Raw genomic sequence first — 19834 nt, 5'->3', positions numbered from 1 at the left:
GGACTCTCTGTCACTTCAGTTTAAGGAAGGACCCACTTGGCAAAAGAAGAAATACACCTGCTGCCCCATCAGGAGGCATAGGTTTGCATATCCTCCACCATGATAATCAGGATACAACACAGATTCGTCACCCTTGAAATCTTCTTGGTGTGGCCCCTTGTAGCCAACCCCTCTTCTCCCCAGTGCTGGCAACCACTGATCTGCTCTCCAAACTCTGCAGTTCCCATTCCAAGAACATCCTAAGGGCCCCTGGGCGGCTCCGTCGGTTGAGCATCCGACTTCGGCTCAGGTCATGATCTCACAGTCCATGGGTTCGGGCCCCGAGTCGGGCTCTGTGCTGACAGCTCAGAGCCTGGAGCCTGCTTGGGATGCTGTGTCTCCCTCTTTCTCTGCCCCTCCCCTGCTCACGATCTGTCTCCCTCTCTCTCAAAAATCAACATTAAAAAAAAAAAGTATTAAAGAACAGCCTATAAATGGCATCCTACAGCACGCGACTTTTTAAGGCTGGCTTTTCTTCCTTTAGCGTCACGTCTGTGAGATTCACCCGAGTGATGGTGTGTGTCCACAGTTTCTCTTCCTTTTTTGTTGCTGAATAGTATTCCGCACTACGGATACGCCACAGTTTTGTTTTGTTTCTTTAATCCGCCCGCTGACTGGTGGCTATTGGGATTGTTTCCACGTCTTGGATGCTGTGAACACCGATGTGCACGTGTGTGTGTGTGGACATACGTTTCCACTTTTTTCTTGGCTTGTCACCGCAGGGTAGGGGGTGGTCTCCTGGAAAATCTATGGGGAATATTTTGTTACTAAAAATAGCGTGAGTGAATGTGTTTGAGGGAGGGGCCGCGATGAACACTTGTCTTCTACACTGAGCCAAGTTTTTTTTTTTTAAATAAAATAAAGTCACTTTTGGTATTTTATCCTTGCAGTTTACCAACGTTCTTGCATCTCTTATTATAGCTCATTTGTTTTGAGAACAAAAGTAATGCAGGCTCTTATTTCTACACTTGTGCTTAAAACATGTGGACCAGCCTTCATGTAGAACATATTTTCTCTATGTTTTCTCCTCCCACTTCTTAATGGGTTTAAGATGAAGTACACTCGCAACGTGGGTGACAATCACGTAGCTCAAATAACCCCCAAATGGTACCAAGCATCCAAGTCTCGATGGTTCGTTCCTACCTGTCACTGGACCGTTTCTGTTTCTAAATTTAGATCTCTTTTGACACAGCCATTAAAAGTGTCCTTCGCTGATGTCAGCGTTTCTAAATGTATCTTTCCTGTGCGTCAGATTCAATATTGGGGAAGTCAGCGGCTCGCTCGTCTATAACACTTCTGTGGTTTTTTTTTTTTTCTGCCTGGAGGAGACTTGAACACCAATCATCGTTTGAGCCTAAGTTTAGAGGGATTCATGGGCTTTTAATGTATCCATCTGTAGGATATTGTGGGAGAAGATACTAGATGCACTAATCAGGATGGGTGAGGGTATGTTGCAGGCACAGTGCTGAACTCTCCGTAGCTTAACACAACGAAAGTTTTCTCGCTCACACCGTGTGTCTAATGTGAGCTATTGGGCAGGGGGGGGCTCTGCTCATCATGGGCACTCAGTAACCCAGTTGGATGGAGGCTACACCATCTCAATACATGTCCCCGTGGACACCGCAGCATGGGAAGCAAGCAGAGAAATCACGACCCAGCTCTTACATGCTTCTGTTCGGACACAGCACCTGTCACTTTCTCTCGGGTTTCTTTGGCCAGGAGTGGTCACCTGTCCATGAGTGACTATGAGGGGTGGGGGAGACTGATCCTCCTGGGGGCCTGGAAGAAGTAGGGAGCTGGGGATTTTGGTGGGTCTGGCAATGTCTGTCAAGAGGCGCGTGGGGTATGCGGAGGGAAAAATTGACTTAACAAACTTTACTCATGTGATGATTTTCTCTTTGACTCTGGATCTCAGCAAAATTATTGGGTCTCCGTGTTGATGGATTAAAGGGAACGATTATTTGAGGTTGGGCATTTTTTGCACCCAATATCTCCATAATCTTATTTTTGTCTGCATGAAGGCATTAGCATACATATTCTGGGCTCTGAGCCAAGATGAGTCATTTTGTCTGTTTCCTCGTCTCCATGGTGCCCCCATCTTTGCCAGAATCAAACAGCCGTCCCAGTCAGGAACCGCGCCGGGGACCCTGAATCCCCCAAGCCTGGAGCCCGGTCACCCCTCCCGCCCGCTTGATGGAACCGACCCTCAACAGATGCCACCGGCAGGGCCAGGTGCCAGAGACAATGCCACTTGGAATCTGATAAGTAGCACTTGGTGCCCTGCCCAGACCAACTTTTCATCACCTTGGAAAAGGGATGGGCTTGGGACATCTCAGTCTCCAATGAAACCCTCAGGCATGCCTTGGTTATGACCGGGTGGGATTATTGTCACGCTCTGCTGCACGGACCCCACCCCCACCTCAGGCTACGTGAAGATTAGAGAGGGTGAAGAAGCAAAATGAAAATGTCAGATTTCTGTTGGGGATTAGGAGGTGCTCAACTGCAGCGAAGTTTTAGTTTTCCTTGTCTAAAGGAAGAAAACCAGAGTACAACCTATAAACTCTCTGACTCTCTGCAGCATTCCATAAATTCATGAATTAGAAGGTGGAAAAAAAACAAAAACACCCAAAACAAAACCGAACAATTTGGCCAGGCAGCCAGGATTTCTTGGCCTGAAGTGTTTTAGTTTTCTATGACTTTGAAGTCAGCACACGCAAGTTTCTAAGTCCCATCTCTGGCGTGAATGGGGGATGAATCCAGGAGACAGAGCCCCCCTAAAGTGGAAATAAAAGGAAAGGCACAATTCATTCCATCAACCGTCAAAAATCTGGTCAGAATATTTGCTGAGTAAAATAACCATGTTGACCGACTCTTATTCTGAAAAAGGCAGTTTCTTAATTTTTTATTATTGTTTTCTTTTTATGTCTTATTTTTATTTTTGAGAGAGAGAGAGAGACAGAGTGTGAGCTGGGAAGGGGCAGAGAGCGAGGGAGACACAGAATCCGAATCAGGCTCCGGGTTCTGAGCCATCAGCACAGAGCCCGACGCAGGGCTCAAACTCACAACGTGAGATCACGACCTGAGTCCAACCGACTGAGCCACCCAGGCACCCCTGAAAAAGGCAGTTTCGAATTCACGTGGCTCCAGTCTTCACTCATGTAGTCTTTCGCAACTATTTCTAGGTGTAAATATTTTCGTCAAAGAAAACCTGTCATAGAAACTCAACTTGCAAAACAGACCAGAAGCAGAGCTGCTCTGGGGGGTGAGCCCTGCCCCCCTGCCCACCCCCACCGTTGTCTTTGAATCTTGCAGACACAGTTCACACATTTTAAGAATCCTTGGACAGACCGAGGGTCGAGAGCATTAGAGGGCATTTGGAAGTTTCTAGCGGGGTTCTGGAGTGTCACAATAACTGATGGCTGATGTCCTTTCTGGCATTTCGTGTGTGGGATCAGGATGCAACTGTATAACTTGTAATGGAAGAGACAAGCCTTCACAGCAAAGAATCGTCCTGTCCAAATATCCACACAGCCCCCATGAAGAGACAGCTAACTACACAGGCTTTAGCTGCCTTTCAGGGGCAGGAGCTAAGGGTCACCTGCCCAGTTCTAGCCTCAGTTTCCCTATCAGGAGGAGGATGCCACCCCCCCCCCACACCACCCCACTCCACCTCACTGTAGAGCACAGATAGACCAGTCTCCATGGCTACCAAGAATGGCCACGGGACCCAAGTCTGACTAATGCAACAGGAGAGTAAATGTCTTCTGGGGTCTGGAGAATCTTCTAGAAAGATTTTCATCTTTAATAAAATGGATGCACAGAAAGAAACTCTATTTCCTGCTTTTGAAAAGAACTGGTTGAGGGAAAGAAAGTCTATTTCCTGACTTTGAAAAGAACTGGTTGAGGACAAGATGCTAGAACCCAGGCAGCCATTCTGCGATCATGAGGAGATACACTTACGACCCAGGCCAAGGAGATGAGGAAGACAAGGCAGAAAGACAAATGTGGTGAAGCTAAATCAATCATCGTTTCCGCTACCGGGGACAATAAACAAGATTCTTTAAGTTTGTGTTACTCGGATATTTGGTTACCGACACGCAAGCACATCTCAGTGGATAGATTTTCCTGCTTCAGATTCATCCAGAAATACAGAGCAGAGCTCCGAGGCAATGTTCTGCACGTACCCCGACACTTTGATTTTCACTGGGGTTTTTCTTGTTGGCTCAGAGGCTGTATAAACCTTTTCCAACATTGTAATTGATCCTTCTGCTTCTGCCTGAGGGTGGTTGTCTGTGTTCTGTTAAGTAGTCCAGGAGCTTCTGGTTATTAACAGCCATTCTATACTTAAATTCTTTAGAATCTTTTATCTGGTAGGCCAGCCTCAACACAACCAAGAATGCCCAGTGATAAGAGGTGACATTCACTATTGACTTTGAGATAGAGCAATTCTCTCTCTGCTCCCTTCTCCTCCCAGTGTAGACCTGGGGACGCCCCCAGGGAAAGCAGGGAGGGTGGGAGCTCCTGTGGTTTCTAGTACAAGCCTTTCTCCTCCCTCCCAGATCCCCGATTCTGCACCCTGCGGCACCCCCAGAGATAGCCCCGCGTGGCTGTCCAGAAGCCCCTGCTACCGCGCGGGCACATAGGGCTCAGCCATCCCACCTGGGAGAAAGCGCAAAAGGAAGGAATCGCTGATGGTGGGCCCGTCAGCCTCCAGGAGGTGAGGCGGACTCAGGTTCTGCCACCCCAGGCTCGGAGGTGGAGTCGGGGCAGGGACACCGGGTCCCAGCTGCGCCTGTCTCTGTGAGCGTCAGAGCCCCCTGCGTCCTCCTGCGCAGACCCGGGGGCCCCTGGAAGATCCCAGCGCGGATGTGGCCGAAGTCCAGGTCCCCGTGGGGAGACGGCTGTGCCCACAGCCCCTTCCTGACTCCTGACCGATGGTCAACAGATGCATGACAATGGGACGGAGGGCTGCGGGGAGGAGGGCATCCTCTCTGCCCAACAGCACGGCAAAAACACCCACGGGATCCCGAGAGGCGGGGAGCAGGGGGGGAGGCGGCTCCCGGATGGAATGAGCGAGGGCGCTCACAGCCTGACATTATCTAAGGAAGATGTGCAGACTCGGGACAGAAATCGTTTCGGGGCAAAGCAGACATGCTCTGGCCATGGGTTGTACACTCGCAACTTGACTTCTTCTAAGACAAATTTTTTTTTAATGTCTATTTATTTTTGAGAGAGAGAGAGAGAGAGAGAAAGAGAGAGAGAGCATGAGTGGGGAAGGGGCAGAGAGAGAGGGAAACACAGAATCTGAAGCAGGCTACAGGCTCCCAGCTGTCAGCACAGAGCCCGATGCGGGGCTCGAACTCACGAACCGTGAGATCATGACCTGAGCCGAAGTCCGACACTTAACCGACCGAGCCACCCAGGCTCCCCAATTTTTTTTTAAGAAGCATTTTATACGTACAGAAAAGTGTTAGATAACAAGCATCTGGGTACTCACCGCTCCGTGATCAGAAATCTGACTTCTGAAGTTCATTTGAAACTTCCTGCGCGTCCCTTCCCGTGGATTTCCCTCCCTCTCCCCAAGAAGTAGCCACTTCCCTAACTTTGTTTTCTTATCGTGCTCGTGCATATTATACTTCTAATGAATCCGTTTATACCCCCAAATGTTACACATACTACTTGGCCCAAATGGTATTATTGTATGTATTCTTCTACAATCTGCTTGGTTTTATTTCATATAATGTCTTCGAGCTTGATTCTTGTCGATACCTACTTTCCTAGTTTATTTGGACCCCCGTCCCCATGCTGTTGGCTTCGGTCAATGGATATTCAAGTGGACTCTATGTGTTTCGCGAGCACAGAGCTGCAATGAACATTCTGGGCTACTCGTCCCTCGGCCTTTTCCCGAGACCGTCGCTCGGGTATTTACCTGGGAGAGGGAGGGGCTTGCGTTTCCGGGCAAGTCGAGGGAAGATGTAGAACAGAGAGGGGATCCAGAGCAAAGGGAGGCACGACTGTTTGCCCTCTCGAGCCACCCCCGCTTGTGAAAAGCATCTGGATTTCCTTTTGGAGAATTACCCTTCCCCATCCGGTGCAGCCTCGGTGGGACTCTGATCAAGATGGCCTCCCTGTCCCCATAAACCAGGGTGGCCATGTAATCCCAGCTGGGTCCGTGGGTAATTTCAATCTCTAGGTAATTTGACTCTGAGGAGAGGAAAAAATGCAGCCCGGGAATGACGAGACACCCACTGGGGTGCCCTGAAGAAATTGTCTTTATTTCCTCTTTGTGGCACTTCAGAGATGATTCATTTCTTGCCTCCTCCCTTTTTTGTCTTTGCCTGTTTATTTATTTATTTCGAGAGAGCAAGCATGAGCAGGGGAGGGACAGGGAGGGAGAGAGACGATCCAAGCGGGCTCTGCACTGTCAGTGAGGAGCCCACCGCGGGGCTCAGGCTCAAAAACCGTGAGATCGTGACCTGAGCCGAAATCAAGAGTGGGACGCTTACCCGACACAGCCACCCAGGCACCCCAGTTCTTGCCCTTTCTAAGGCTGCCTCTTCCTTTTTTGAGGTAACCCATATCCTTCCAGGAACTTCTTTTGTTTTTTTTGTGCTTAAGCTCACTGGACCCAGTGTCTGTGGGCTTCAACCAAAGTTCCCTGACTAATACAGCCACCCAGGAAATATGCCAAGAGTGGCAGGTGGGCAAGTCTTCCGTGAACGGAAGACTCCCACCTTGTTCACAGCCCCTGCCTTGAACCCTTCGACCTTGAAGAGGGTTTGGGGCACGGGCCCTTTGTGAAGCAGCCAATCCCGAAGTAGGAAAATTCATTCCCAGCCATCAGCTCACATTCAGCCAGCGCCAGTGCTGGGCTGGGCGCTGTGTTCGCATGGAAGACGTACTCTTCACCCTTGGAGGGTGAATTGAATTCTCACCAGGGACCACAGTTCATCAAAATGAGCTCGCTGTGAAAGCTCCCTTAGGTGTGTATTCTACCCGGGAAAGAAATGTCCATCTAAGGTAGGTCTCAATTCCTTCCTCTGCAGAGGGCTTGTACAGCACTCGGTTTCCACTGAAGGATGGTTCCGTGCTCCGGCATGCCCCAGGAATTGGGAGAAGGAATAGTTTCATCTTTTAAGGCAGACAAGGTATCTCATAAACGCGTGCCAATCCGCAAACTCACCAGTCACTGCTGGATCAAGAGACCCCATCAACAATAGGTCCGTGATTTCAAATCCATTTTCCAAACACAAACAGATGAGTCTGAACGACGTAGACGACACTCCGGAAGAGGTCACTAGGGGTTATATATATTTTTATTGCTGCCAAGTAATATCAGGGAAAAAAAAATCGAACTTTTCACACATAGGAGCCTGGGCCTTGTGAGTAGTTGTTTTTAAACTCCGGCATCTCTATTTCTTTATTTTGGAAACAGAACTTTCTTACGCCTCCCCCCCCCCCCCCGCGCACCCCCCCCCCCTTCCACTTGCCTTTGGAAGTCCTCCCCTGGAGCCTTCGATCTATCTGATCTGGGAGTCAGGGAAGAGACCCACGACCCAGAGCTAAGCCAGTCACTGTGTCGGGTCCCCTGGCAACAGTGGTTCATCAAGGGTGAGCATATGACCAACCAGAATGATTCTCAGGACTTAACCTGGAAGCTCCTGGCTCTTTTCTTCTGGGTTGAACGTGGAGGAAGAGGCTGGAGGGACCGCAGGGCCCTTGCCACCCAGAGCCCCGGAAGGAGGCAAACACGGCCGATGACGGCACCACGGCCCGGGAGAAACTGAGCCTCGTATTGAGTCCAGAATCTAGTCATGCCGGAAGCCAGCGCGGCTCTTAGATGTTTTGTTTGGGGAGCCAACAAAACTCTCTTCTTGCTGAAACAAGCTCGGTTTGCATCGTCTGTCACTCACTACTGAAGAGAGAGGAGTTCTCACTAACACCCGAGGGGGGCAGAGCGCCAAAGTATGGAGGCCTCGGTTTCCCCATTGGATCTAATGAGCTTCAGCACCACCGTCTTCCAGCAGCCCCGTCCTGGTTCTCCGGTTCTGGGTGATTCTTCACTGCCTGTGTTGCTGAGTGTGTGAGTTTGGTGCGGACTGCCCGGTTTCAAACCTCCATGTCACCACCAGTAGCTGTGACTATGGGCAAGTGACGTAAGCCCTCTGTGTCTCAGTTTTCTTACCTGTGACATGGAAATGAAGACAGTAGACCCTCATAAAACTGTTGGGAGATGTGAAGGTGTTAAAATCTGCAGCGTGATCAGAATAGTGGCACAGAGAAAGCGCCTTCCCAGCGGCGACTGTCCTTACTGTTTATGTCGTAATTTATGGTGACGATGCCTGTCCAGACATCTCCCTCCTTCTCCGTGGTTGTCACCATTCCCAGGCGCCTTGCTGTCTTGGTTAGGGCTCCACCTTTTATTCCTTTTCACAGTCTTTGCTGCTCTGTGTCCCAGCACTAGGGGATTTCTCTTTCCAAGCTCACAGGTATCTAACGCTAGAAGTCAACTCAGCAAATACGTTCATGGGGTTCCCCTTTGGACAGGAGGTGAGTAAAAGTTTCTGTCCATCCCACTTCAGTTTATAAATCTCTTTAATGAGTAAGATTTTTTTTTTGTAATGTATATTAATTTTTTTTTTTGGCTATTCAGAATCCACTGCCCTACCCCTTGGTGACCAGCTCGCTGGGAACCGCTCCCCCACCACCTTACTCTCACCTAAATGGCTTAACCAGCCTTCCGGGTTCCGTGGAGTGAGATCATCGCGGCTTTCCTTTCCCGGCAACTGTGATTGGCTCAGGGACGGGCATGTGACACCGTCAGGGCCAATGAGATGCAACGAGACTGTTGCAGTGGCTTCTGGGAATGCTGTACACTTTGTCCCTCTTGCGGCCATGACAGGAGAGTCTAAAAGTGGACCTGAGAGAGGAGGGAGGAGCTCAGAGATCAGGAGACACTAGGCAGGATCTGGTGACGTCATCTGAACCTCTGGATCCAACTGTGCCCGAGACTAACGACTCCTTGCCCTTCGTAGGTATCTGATGTCATAAATTCCTTTAATTCAAAGCTATTGAACCCAGGTTTTGTATGCAACCAAGAGTCCTGATAAAATCGTTGAGCTTTACGACGTTTGCATTTAAAAAGGAGCATTTAGTGTCTCAGTCTAGAAGAATCAGATAGGATCGCAGACACATGGCAGTCCAGGGAGGAAGGGGATGGTTTGTGGAGGGTCTCGGATATTACGCAGGAAAGCTGGTGACTCTCAGTGTCTAGATTCAGCTGGTTCTGCGAGAAGAGTCATCAAATTATCAGTTGTCCCCCTTCATTCCTCCAGAAGGTGCCCTTTAAGACAGCATGCAAATAGCTTGGGGTGGCTTTGATTAGTCCAACAGTGGAGAAAACGAGAGGCACTCAAAGCCAGAACCTTTGGAAGATGATGATGCATGGTTAAAGCGTCACCCAGGTGGCACCGACATCATTCAGGTCTTTGATGCTGGGATGGGGTGGTCTGGTTTCCCTCAACTTCTTCAGAATGGTGGATCCCCGATCGGCCAAGACCCCAGATAGATGGGAAACATTTATATGCTGGTGGGAAGATAACCTTTCTAGGCACAGAGTGAGAATTTCAGTTATTTTACCACCATTGATCCAGAAAATCATGGTCTAAAATAGAGATTTTTTTTTTTTTTTAATGTGCAAATGAGCTGCATGGTTGACTTCAAGGGGCAAAGGTTCCCACCGGCCTTCGGGGCTGGCCATTCGTCAAGTGAACTGGCCGACACGGGATGGTGTCTGTGTCTGTGTGCGCTCTCGTGGAATAGCAGGTCATGTCCTTTTGACTCACTAATCAGTTTCCCCGAGTTTTCTGGGCTAATGAATCACTTTCTCTGGTTTCCATTAGCTGCACATGGTGTTTCTGTTGGAAAGACCTTCATGTTTACATTCTTATTTAATAGAGAGCTTTGATGGACACCAGGCCTGCTTATTGATGAGAGCCTCCGACCCTGGGTCAGAGCAGGAAATGGGATTTTCAAGAAATGTCACAAAGGTCATAGAAGGCAGGAATAAAGAAGTGATCCCAGACACAGCGCTGAAAGATCTATGAGAAGTAGCAAAACCCGGGTGTGGGGGGGGGGGGGACGGGGGGGTGTTGTATCAGTCCGGGCTCTCCAGACAAATAGAACTGATGGGAGATTGTGTGTGTGTGTGTAGTTTATTGTAAGGTATTGACTCACATGGTTATGGAGGCTGAGAAGTCCCATGATCTCCAAGCTGGAGACCCAGGAAAGCCAGAGGTGTAGGTCCAGTCTGAGTCCGAAAGCCAAAAGAACCAGGGGAGCTCATGGTGCAGGTTCCAGCGCAAGGGCAGGAGAAAACCCATGTTCCCACCCAGACCATCATCAGACAAAGCAGATTCTCCCTGCTTCCTATCTTTTTGGTTCCAATCAGGCCAGGCGATGCCCACCCACGTTAGGAAACAATCTGTCTTCCTGGGTCCACCCGTTCAAATGCTAATCTCATGTAGAAACTCCCTCCAGAGACACACCCAGAAATAACATTTAATTAGATATCAGGACACTCCGTGACCCAGTCAAGTTGACACGTAAAATCAACCATCACGGCAGCGGATTCCTGGGTCCTTCCTGAAGGCAAAGCAGGGGAGAGAATGTTTTCACGTTTTGCGTTTGTAAAATTTATTCCCCAAAGGCAGCAGCGCAAGTCTGACTTGGCTAGAAGGCTGCAGGTTTTGGAGAGGAAGACGCAGTTGCAAGGATTAGGTGGATACAGAGTAACTGCCTCCCAGAGTGAACACGGGAAGCTCCAGCTCTTTGCGGGTGACTCTGGGCGATACCGGGACGGGTGAGGTTCCGCTACAGTGGCAAACAAGACCCACAGGGCAGCGGCTGACAAGAGGGAACGGTTCCTTCGCGCCAAGGGCGCATTCCCACCTCGGGGTCAGCTGGTCCGCACACCGCGACCCTGACTGGCCCTCAAAACCACCACACCTTATGACGGGCGCCGATGTGTAGCCGGTGAGGCCTGAATCCCTCTCTCGTGCTGCTGCCCGAGCAGGCAGGTGGATCCAGGCTTCTTAGCCGCTGCGCGAGGCCAGCCCGCCCACCGCTTGGGTCCTCGATGCCACAAAGACCCCGGCTGCCCTCTCGTCCGCTTTGTAACATTTTCACGAATTAACACAAATGTAGATTCTTTGTGAAAGGGTAGCCCTAGGAGAAGGCAGTGCCTCATCATGGGAGGAAGGAAAACTTGAGAAGAGAGGTTAAAGGGGTTCTGTTCTCAGCAAGCTGCTCTCCTGGGAAAAAATTAGAGAGCCAAATGCAAAGGACAGGCATGACAAAGTTGTGTAAACGACAGAGTAGTGTAAATGTTGATATTTTGCAATAAAACGGTTACATTCTCCTTTTAAGTGTCCTTTTAAATCCTTTCCAAAAACGTGCTGAGTTTTCTGAACCATTAGCAATATGTCTCATTCCCTCTTCTCCTTGAAAGATCTCTTCCACTTCTCCCTGATGCTTCTCTCCTATTTCAGTGTATTTTTATCCTGTCACTTAGTTTACCTCTAAATTAAGCATGTTTAAAATGTCCCCGGGTTGAGTTATTGTCGGAATTATTTGTAATGCCCAACTGATCCAAGCAACATAAATGTATAGTAAATTTGGATAAATAATTATTAAACATCAAACACCACTTTATTGGCACTGCACGGCCTGTGAGGTGGATGGAGGGAATCAGGGGGTCTTAATTAAAGGGCACTTTAATGAAAAGGGAATCAGGGGGTCTTAATTAAAGGGCACCCAGACCCCGGTATTGCAAGCTGCCCCTTTGTTACATGCGGGGGAGGTTTGCACATCTCCAGGCAAGGCACTGTGGAAGGATTGGGATGGGTGAAGATCCTCCCTCTTCTTTTTAAAAAAAAAAATTTTTTTAACATTTATTTATATTTGAGAGAGAGAGAGTAAGAGGGGGAGGGGCAGAGAGAGAGGGAGACACAGAATCCAAAGCAGGCTCCAGGCTCTGAGCTGTCAACACAGAGCCCGACACGGGGCTCGAACCCATACACCATGAGACCATGACCTGAGCCGAAGTCGGACCCTCAACCGACTGAGCCACCCAGGCGCCCCTACCTCGTCTTCTAAGCTGCGAAAGGGCAACTGTGAAGGAGAGACGGGAAAGGAGACCAATGGGAGTGTTGTCAGGTAGGTCAACAGAGGGAACACTAACCTGTGTAGTTTGAGAGTCTGTGTCCCTGTACTCTCGGGCAATGTGCCCCTGGGAGAAAGCTGGCTTTGATTAAAAAATGGTCTGTTGCCTGACTTGCTGGCCTGGCTTCCCTCTCTCTGCTCACACAAAAATAGCAAAAATTGGGGGGAAAGCACCGGACTCCTTCTGCAGTATTTCTCACACTGCCATTCGTCCCTCACGACCACGCGAGGAGGTTCCCAGAGCAGAAACATCTCTGCCACCATGCCGCCATAGAATGGAGGATGAGATACAGTTTTGTTGGCTCGTGGGCGCCCCACACCTTCCTTTGGTTCCCCATCCTTTCCCTCCAAGACCCCAGCTCCCTGTCACTTCCCTCTTCCTCCCCTGGTCCCCTACTCTCCTTTCCCCCAGCTCCCGTCTCTCTCCTCTGTTCTGTTCTCTCCTCCAGCCTCCTCTCTCCTGGAAATCATCATCACAGGACCAAGGCTTGGATATTGTTTGCATAAAACCATTACGAAGAGGGCGAGAATGACATTTCTTTACGGGCTTGGGTCCAAGCCTGTGACAAACAGAGGTGATCTCAGGGAAAACAAATTGTTAACGTGATCTGGAAATTTCACTGCGGGCACTACATATTTGCATAGAGGAGCCAAACAGAGCTGGGTCGAGGCGGATGAATTCCGTTCCCAAAACACTACAATGAAAAGGCGACTGCAAATTAGGTTTGAAATGGACATCCCTGTCCTCAGAGATTTCGCAGTGACAAATGGATTAGTCCCCAAGTGGAACACAAGCTACTTTGCTTTCATAGGAGCGAAGAAGACTAACAAAGCCGCGTCTCTATGCAGCCCCAGTCAACCAGGCTTCGTCAACCTCTGTTAAATAGCCCGAAGCTTCTCCGCGGAGCTTCTTAATTAAGTCGCAATAAGACTTTGCCCTTAAGAAATCCTTACAAGCTTGGATCCTTGAGTTTATTTATTAATATTTAATATTCTTTCATTTACAATGAAAAATGCTTAATTATCTTATTGTTATTTATTATTTTTAAATTAATAGTGGTTCCAAGGAATGGCTTGGAAAGGAACCCTTTAGAGCCCTCAGTAACATCCGTCAAAGTGCCCTCAATGCCGTCCCACGTAATATAATGCCAAGCGTATATATACGAAGTCAAGCAAGGTCATTGTTAGGAAACATTTTCCCAGGATTTACGCGGACACACACTCCATGTGGCCGGCGTGACGCCGCAAACAGCCTCCAGCCGTATCCCAAGCTCCCGCCCCTCGCCCCGAGCTGCACATCGGTCAGGAACGTCTGGGTTCTGCTTCAGTAACAAATAACCCCCAAAATGCTGTTTTAAAATATCCGGATTTGTTTTTCTTTCTCCTGTAATATCAACTGCCTGTCCAGAATCCTGGACTCAGCCATCCAGGGGCCTTCTGTCTTGCAGGGTGGGCCTTGCAGCATCGAATGTCACCATCCCAGCTCAGGGCAGAGCCCCGGGGCTCCTTCACCTGCCAGAAATGCTTCAGTGAAGCGACGACATGATGTCTCTTCCATTCACAGCAATTGTCTAGGGCAGGTCCTATGGCCCCACCGAGCTTCAAAGGGACGGGAAGAGGCTTTTCTCTACATTTCCCCAAGGATGGGGGCTCCAGGTATGTAGAAACACTCCAGGTCTCTGTCGTTCCCCCTTCCACAAAACTCTGCTGCCTCCAAGACCCTTCTGGGAACAAAATTTCGGAGCCACAAACGCTTCTCACAATATGGACCAAACGTTTCGCAAAGAAACAATTTTTTTTTTCTTTTTTCCTTTACGTAGGGCAGGTCCCGTGCCCTTGGACCTGGAACAGTGCCTGGCAATTAACTGGCGTATATAAATACCTACTGTGGGAATTAATGAATACATGACAGGCCGAGCCAGGGGAGGAGGGCTTGGTAACGCCTCTCGTGCTGCAGCCGCACTCCTCGTGGACACAGAGCTCTGCAAAGCGCCATCAAGGGAACCGACGAGACGGTCCGGCCGCGTCTCTGCCGGCGGCGCTGGCGCGTGAAAGCGCATGCGTGCTGTGCGGACACCTGCAGGCGGGGGAGGGCGGAGCAGAGAGAAGCACCAAGAAACCACCCGGAGTTAGGAACCCAGGAAAAGGTTGAACTTCTATTAGGGAGGTAGAAAGAAGGAAGGGTCTGGCTGGCTACCTGTTGCGGAAAGCCGGATCACACAAATGTAACTGTGTGCAAAATATGAGAGACCTGGAAACCAGCGGGGAAAGCGAGTTGGCTTTGTCACTAATTAACGATCGTGAGTAACTTCTGCATCAGCTCGCGCGGACAAGAATAATACGAACAGCACAACCATGCACAGGATTCTACAGTTGGCAAAGCACTTTATTTTTATTGTTGTTGCTGTTTGTTTGTTTTTATTTTTTAAAACCTATGGTAGGTTTTATGGCAGTTTTAATATGTTATTTATTTTTTGAGAGAGTAAGCGGGGGGAGGGGCAGAGAGAAAGGGGACAGAGGATCCGAAGGCTGACAGCAGAGAGCCCCGCCCGGGGCTTGAACCCACAAACTGTGAGATCGTGACCTGAGCCAAGTTGGGCACTGAACCGACTGAGCCACTGAGGTGCCCTGCAAAGCACTTTAATATACATGTATATTAATATACATGTATACATGTGTATATATAAATATACACACACACGTGTATTTTTTTCTCTCTGAAAAATAAACATTTTTAAAAAATTATAAAAAAATATGGAATCCATTCTATTAACATTCCACCGGATAAAGTTCCAGGCACAGTCTGAATACCTTACAGCTGTTTACTTTAATCCTCGCTGCAAGACTATCCTCTTTCGACAGTGAGGAAACTGAGGCAGGGAAATGAAGTATTTTGCTCAAGCTTATACAGTTAGTGGCAGAACTCGTATCTGTATTTCGCACCCAGGTATAAGGCTCTAGAGGCCACACACCAAACTCCGCATCCTGCAGCTTGAAGAAAATGGAATAAAACTCTTCCGGCGATGCCAGGGGCTGGGATTCATCATTTACCCAGGACGGTAGGGTTGGAATCTCTCAGAGGGAAGTCTCTGTTTTTGGAGGTTGTGGAGGGGAAAATACCTGAGTTTTGTCTTGGTCTGATCTCATCCCGTAGCATGAAGACATGTTGTACCATATTTTTATTCTTTTACTTATTTATTCTCCCATGAACAAAATTTATTGAGCATTTACTATGTGCCGGGGGATGTTCAAAGCTTTAAAAACATTTTTTTAAACATTTATTTATTATTGAGAGACAGAGAGACACAGAGCATGAGCAGGGGAGGGGCCGAGAGAGAGAGACACACACAGAATCCGAAGTGGGCTCCAGGCTCGGAGCTGTCAGCACAGAGCCCAACGCGGGGCTCAAACTCACAAACTATGAGATTATGACCTGAGCCGAAGTGGGACGCTTAACTGACTGAGCCACCCAGGCGCCCCATCCCTGGGGTCTCTTTATAAGGGTGCTAATCCCATTCAAGGGCTCCTCCTTCAAGACCTAGTCATGTCCCAAAAGGCCCCCCTTCCTACTGCCATCACGTTAGGGCTTAGGCTTCAACACAGGAATTTCAGGAGGGTGCAAGCATTTAGTTCACAGGACAACTTTCATAGCAACTCTTCCTGCTCGGTGAGGACCAGGGTTAGAATCTTCCCATTTTATAGGTGGTGCACAGAGGAAACTGAGGCACAGAGAGGCGAACTCACTGGGGACACCTCTGGGGCCCCTTTTGGATGAGGCCACCTCACTCCAGAGCCCTCACTCTTACCACCACACTCCGCTCCAGGTCAGATGTCACGACCTGCGTGCAGACATCTCTAACAGAGTTCATGGCTTCCTCAGGGACCCCTGGGAATCCCTCATTCTGGTCAAACGGTTCTGTAATTTTTATTTGCACATTTATCTCCCCAGTAGACTGGGGGCCCCTGAGAAGAGAGACTGGCTGGGCTCAGAACTTTCCTGATGTCTGCGCTCGAGGGGGTGGCCCGGTGGACGGAGCGCCTGACTGGGGGCACTTCTGTGAGGGTCTCAGGCACTTCCTGGGGGCTAGCCACTGTGCGTGTTCATATGCGCCTCTGAGAGACCCAGAGGGAGGTGGACAGACGCAGACAGAGGAAGACAGTCATGGAGAGGTGCAGGGAGAGATGGGGAGACCATAGAGATGGGAGAGGCGCAAAGAAACCCCAAAAGAGGGCGTAAAGGGAGAGAGGAAGGACAGAGGAGGAGCCCCCAAAACAGTTTGAGCCCCCAGCAAGGTGCTGACCCACCCCCCTTCCTGCCTGTGTCCCCTCCCCCACTCTGTGCAGGCCACGTGTCACCTTGCCGGTGGCCGCACATCCACAGTCACTCCTACCTCAGGGCCTTTGCACAGCAGTTCCCTCCCCCCGGCATGCTCTTCTCTCTGGCCCGGCTCTCTTTCTCATCACCTGGGTCTCTCACACATACTCCAGAATGCTTCCTAAAGTAGCTCCCACTCTGCCCAGTCACACTCACTGTTGTGTCTTGCAAAGCACGTAATACCATCTGACATCTTATTTATTTGTTTACTTTCCATGTTCTGTCTCCCTCATGTGTACATGGGCCTGATGGATGATAGCTGGCCGCCTCCGTTTGCCTAGGATTGTAACCCTTGTGCTTAAAACGGTGCTTGTCATAGAAACTCGGTGGCTGGAAGGAACCTGAAGTCTGGAGGAAGGGAAAAAGAAAGGCAGTAGGAATGGAAAGAGGGAGGGAGGGATGAATAACAAAGGAAGGAAGGGAGACCCCCTACACCTGCTGCTCCCTGTGCTGCCCTACACTGTAGACCATGTGCACAGACAGATGCAAATCCTGTTCAGGAAGCAGGCCGCAAAGTCATGCCCTCTCTGGTCTCTCTGTGTCATAAGGGTCAAGGTCTCCCTCGGTCAAGGCCTGAGGGCTCTGCTGAACCCTGGCTCCTAGCAGCTCTGCTCAAGAGGATTGTAGGGGACTGGACTGTGTCCACACCCTCCCCCCCACCCCCACCTCATATGTTGAAATCCTAACCTCTAAGACTGTGTTTGAGACGGGGCTTTTAGGAGATAATTAAGGTTCGATGAGGCCATAAGGGTGGGGCCACAATCCGATGGGGCTCGTGTCCTTGTAAGAAGAGGAGGAGACACTAGGAAGGTGCACACACAGAGGAGAGGCCATGTGAGGGCACAGAGAGGAGGCGGCCATCTACGAGCCAGGAAGGGAGGTCTCACCAGTAAACCAACCCTGCTGGCACCTTGATCTTGGACTTCAGCCTCTAGAACTGAGAGAAAACAAAAGTTCCTTTGTTTAAACTCCTAGTCTGTTATGGTAGTCCAAGCAGACGAAGACACGGACGCTCTTCCGGAAGGAACGTCCCACGTCTGCGGCAGGCAGGGGCCCTGGAAAGAGCAGTTCAAGGCCTCCCTGAGGTCTATCACGTGGCAGACAGAGCACAGAACACTTCTCAATGATAGGAGCGAGGGGGACGCACATTAAAAATGCAAGACTCCAAGTTGACGTCCCCTTAGATGAAGGAGACAGAATCGCGTGTCCCTTGGAAGGAAAGAAGGGTATATCTTTGCTCTGCTTTCTTTGTTTTGAGGCCTGGAATAGCAACACTCCGTCTCCTGGCTGGGAGACCCGGCCCTTTACTCTGCCAGACTGTTTCTTTTCTCTGACATGGGGATACTCATATGGCAATGGATTGTTGGGGCTTTCAAATGAAATAATGTAAATAAGGGGACTTTGTGAGGTGGAATTCATGCATTCATTCATTCATTCATTCACCCAATGGGTTTACTGAAGGCTTACTGTGCCAAACCCTGCTGAACGTCCCTGAGGTATAGACAGTAATAAGACATATAGAGGTTAAAGGTACATGGCTGGAACCAGACTGCCTGGGGTCAACCCTGGCTCTGTCACCTACCGCCTAACTATGGGAAAGTTAAGTGATAATAATATTACCTTACTCAAAGGACTATTGTCAAGTTTAAGTGAGTTGATATTTGTAAAGCATTTAGGATAGGGGCCTGGCCCAGAGTAACTACTGTAAGAGCCTTTGATAACAACAACAACAACAAAATACTTTTGAAATGAACAACGAGGAAATTGACCTACAGTAAGTATTTCTATCTAAGGAGTCACGGCTGCCTATTGTATCTTAAAAAAAAAGAAAAGAAAACTGGAGGAGTTAAAAGAATAGAACAATGAGCATCAGTATAACCTTTTAGAAAGATTTGCAACCGAATTTCTGTCTATGTAAAATGAAGTTTTAACCCTTAGCCATTAACCGCTAAGAACACCCAGAACTCTAGAATGCCTTAGTTCGTGCGGGTTAATGTCGCAATTTATTAGCCCCAATCTCTGTGGCTCAAAGCAACACCTTTATTTCTTGCTCAAATCCAGGGCAGTGGGCAAGCCCGTTTCACAATATTCTCCCTGATAGGTGTGATGGCACTTTCTCTCCCGACTAGAATTCAGAAGAGGGAAGGAAGCCTGAGAAACAAACACTGGATCTTAAAGACAAAGTGACACATACGTCACTGGCCAGAGTCCGCCACGTGGCCACCCCTGACTTCACCAGGAGGAAGCAGTTCAATTCTCCCAAACGCCTGACTTCCCCACTTACACGTGACTGTGGCCAAGTCGCTTACTTTTCACTGTTTCTCAGTTTCCTTGTTTGTTTGTATGAAGGCAGACCCATGACTTTGTTCGTGGCGTTGTTAAGAAGATTAAATGTGACAACGAACAACAAAAAATGTTAGACGGTTGATGTCATCTACGCTGAGAACATAGAAGATGTTATTTGTGTGTGTTGCGTCCATTAACTGCAAACCTTCCATCCATTCCATAATTATGTGCGCGTGCGCGCGCGCGCGCGCGCGCGCGCACACACACACACACACACACACACACACAGTACAGCTGGAGACCCGGAGTCGGAGCCGTGACGAACAAAGGAGAATGAGTTGGGGTGGAAAACAGGGCGCGCAGGCCATTCCCGGGGACTGGGGGCCGAGGAAGGGTGGAGAAAGGGAGGCGTCTCGGTGGAAGCCGCGTCCCGGATGCAGCGGCTCAGGGAGGGGGCAGGTGGCCGTGCCGGTGGGGGGGCGGGGGCAGAAGTCCTGAGAATTGACGTCCGGGGTCCAAAGGTCACGAGGAGCCAAGGAGCGCAAGGGCTCTGGGCCGACTCTGGAGGCCAATCACCTAGACGGATGTGAACCAGGTCCTTGAGCCTGAGCTCGCTCTGGGGACCGCGGCTTTGCTTTTGTCAGGCCATGTGACCCAAGTTTGGCCAATCAGACCTTCTCACCACGGTGATTGGCTCAAGAATAGCATGTGACTGCAGTCAGAGCCAATCAGAACTAACCCTGGGCCTTCGTGGGAGGAACAGGTTCATTTGCTGAGGGACCTGAGGTTGGAAGGCTGTGAAACTCAGACTGCAAGGTCCCCACGGGGAGGTCATCTCCCTAAGGGTGAAGTCAAAGAAAAACACGCTGGAATGGAGAGAAAAAGAGAGTCAAAGTCCCTGGTTTTAGATAT

At 49.5% G+C, this 19834-nt stretch overlaps 1 long non-coding RNA gene across 1 annotated transcript; it reads left to right on the top strand.

The window, feature by feature from the left end:
* The first annotated feature begins 7653 nt into the window (after positions 1-7653).
* On the top strand, positions 7654-19045 carry LOC128313756 (uncharacterized). The gene is made up of 3 exons (XR_008294806.1): positions 7654-9070; positions 15209-15320; positions 18738-19045. It is a non-coding gene; the product is annotated as an uncharacterized LOC128313756 (long non-coding RNA).
* The last annotated feature ends 789 nt before the right edge of the window (positions 19046-19834 follow it).

The sequence above is a fragment of the Acinonyx jubatus genome, unplaced genomic scaffold (assembly GCF_027475565.1).
Source record: "Acinonyx jubatus isolate Ajub_Pintada_27869175 unplaced genomic scaffold, VMU_Ajub_asm_v1.0 scaffold_23, whole genome shotgun sequence".
Taxonomy (NCBI): Eukaryota; Metazoa; Chordata; class Mammalia; order Carnivora; family Felidae; genus Acinonyx; species Acinonyx jubatus.
The sequence above is the reverse complement of the archived record's forward strand: the minus strand, read 5'-3'. Positions and strand labels throughout refer to the sequence as shown.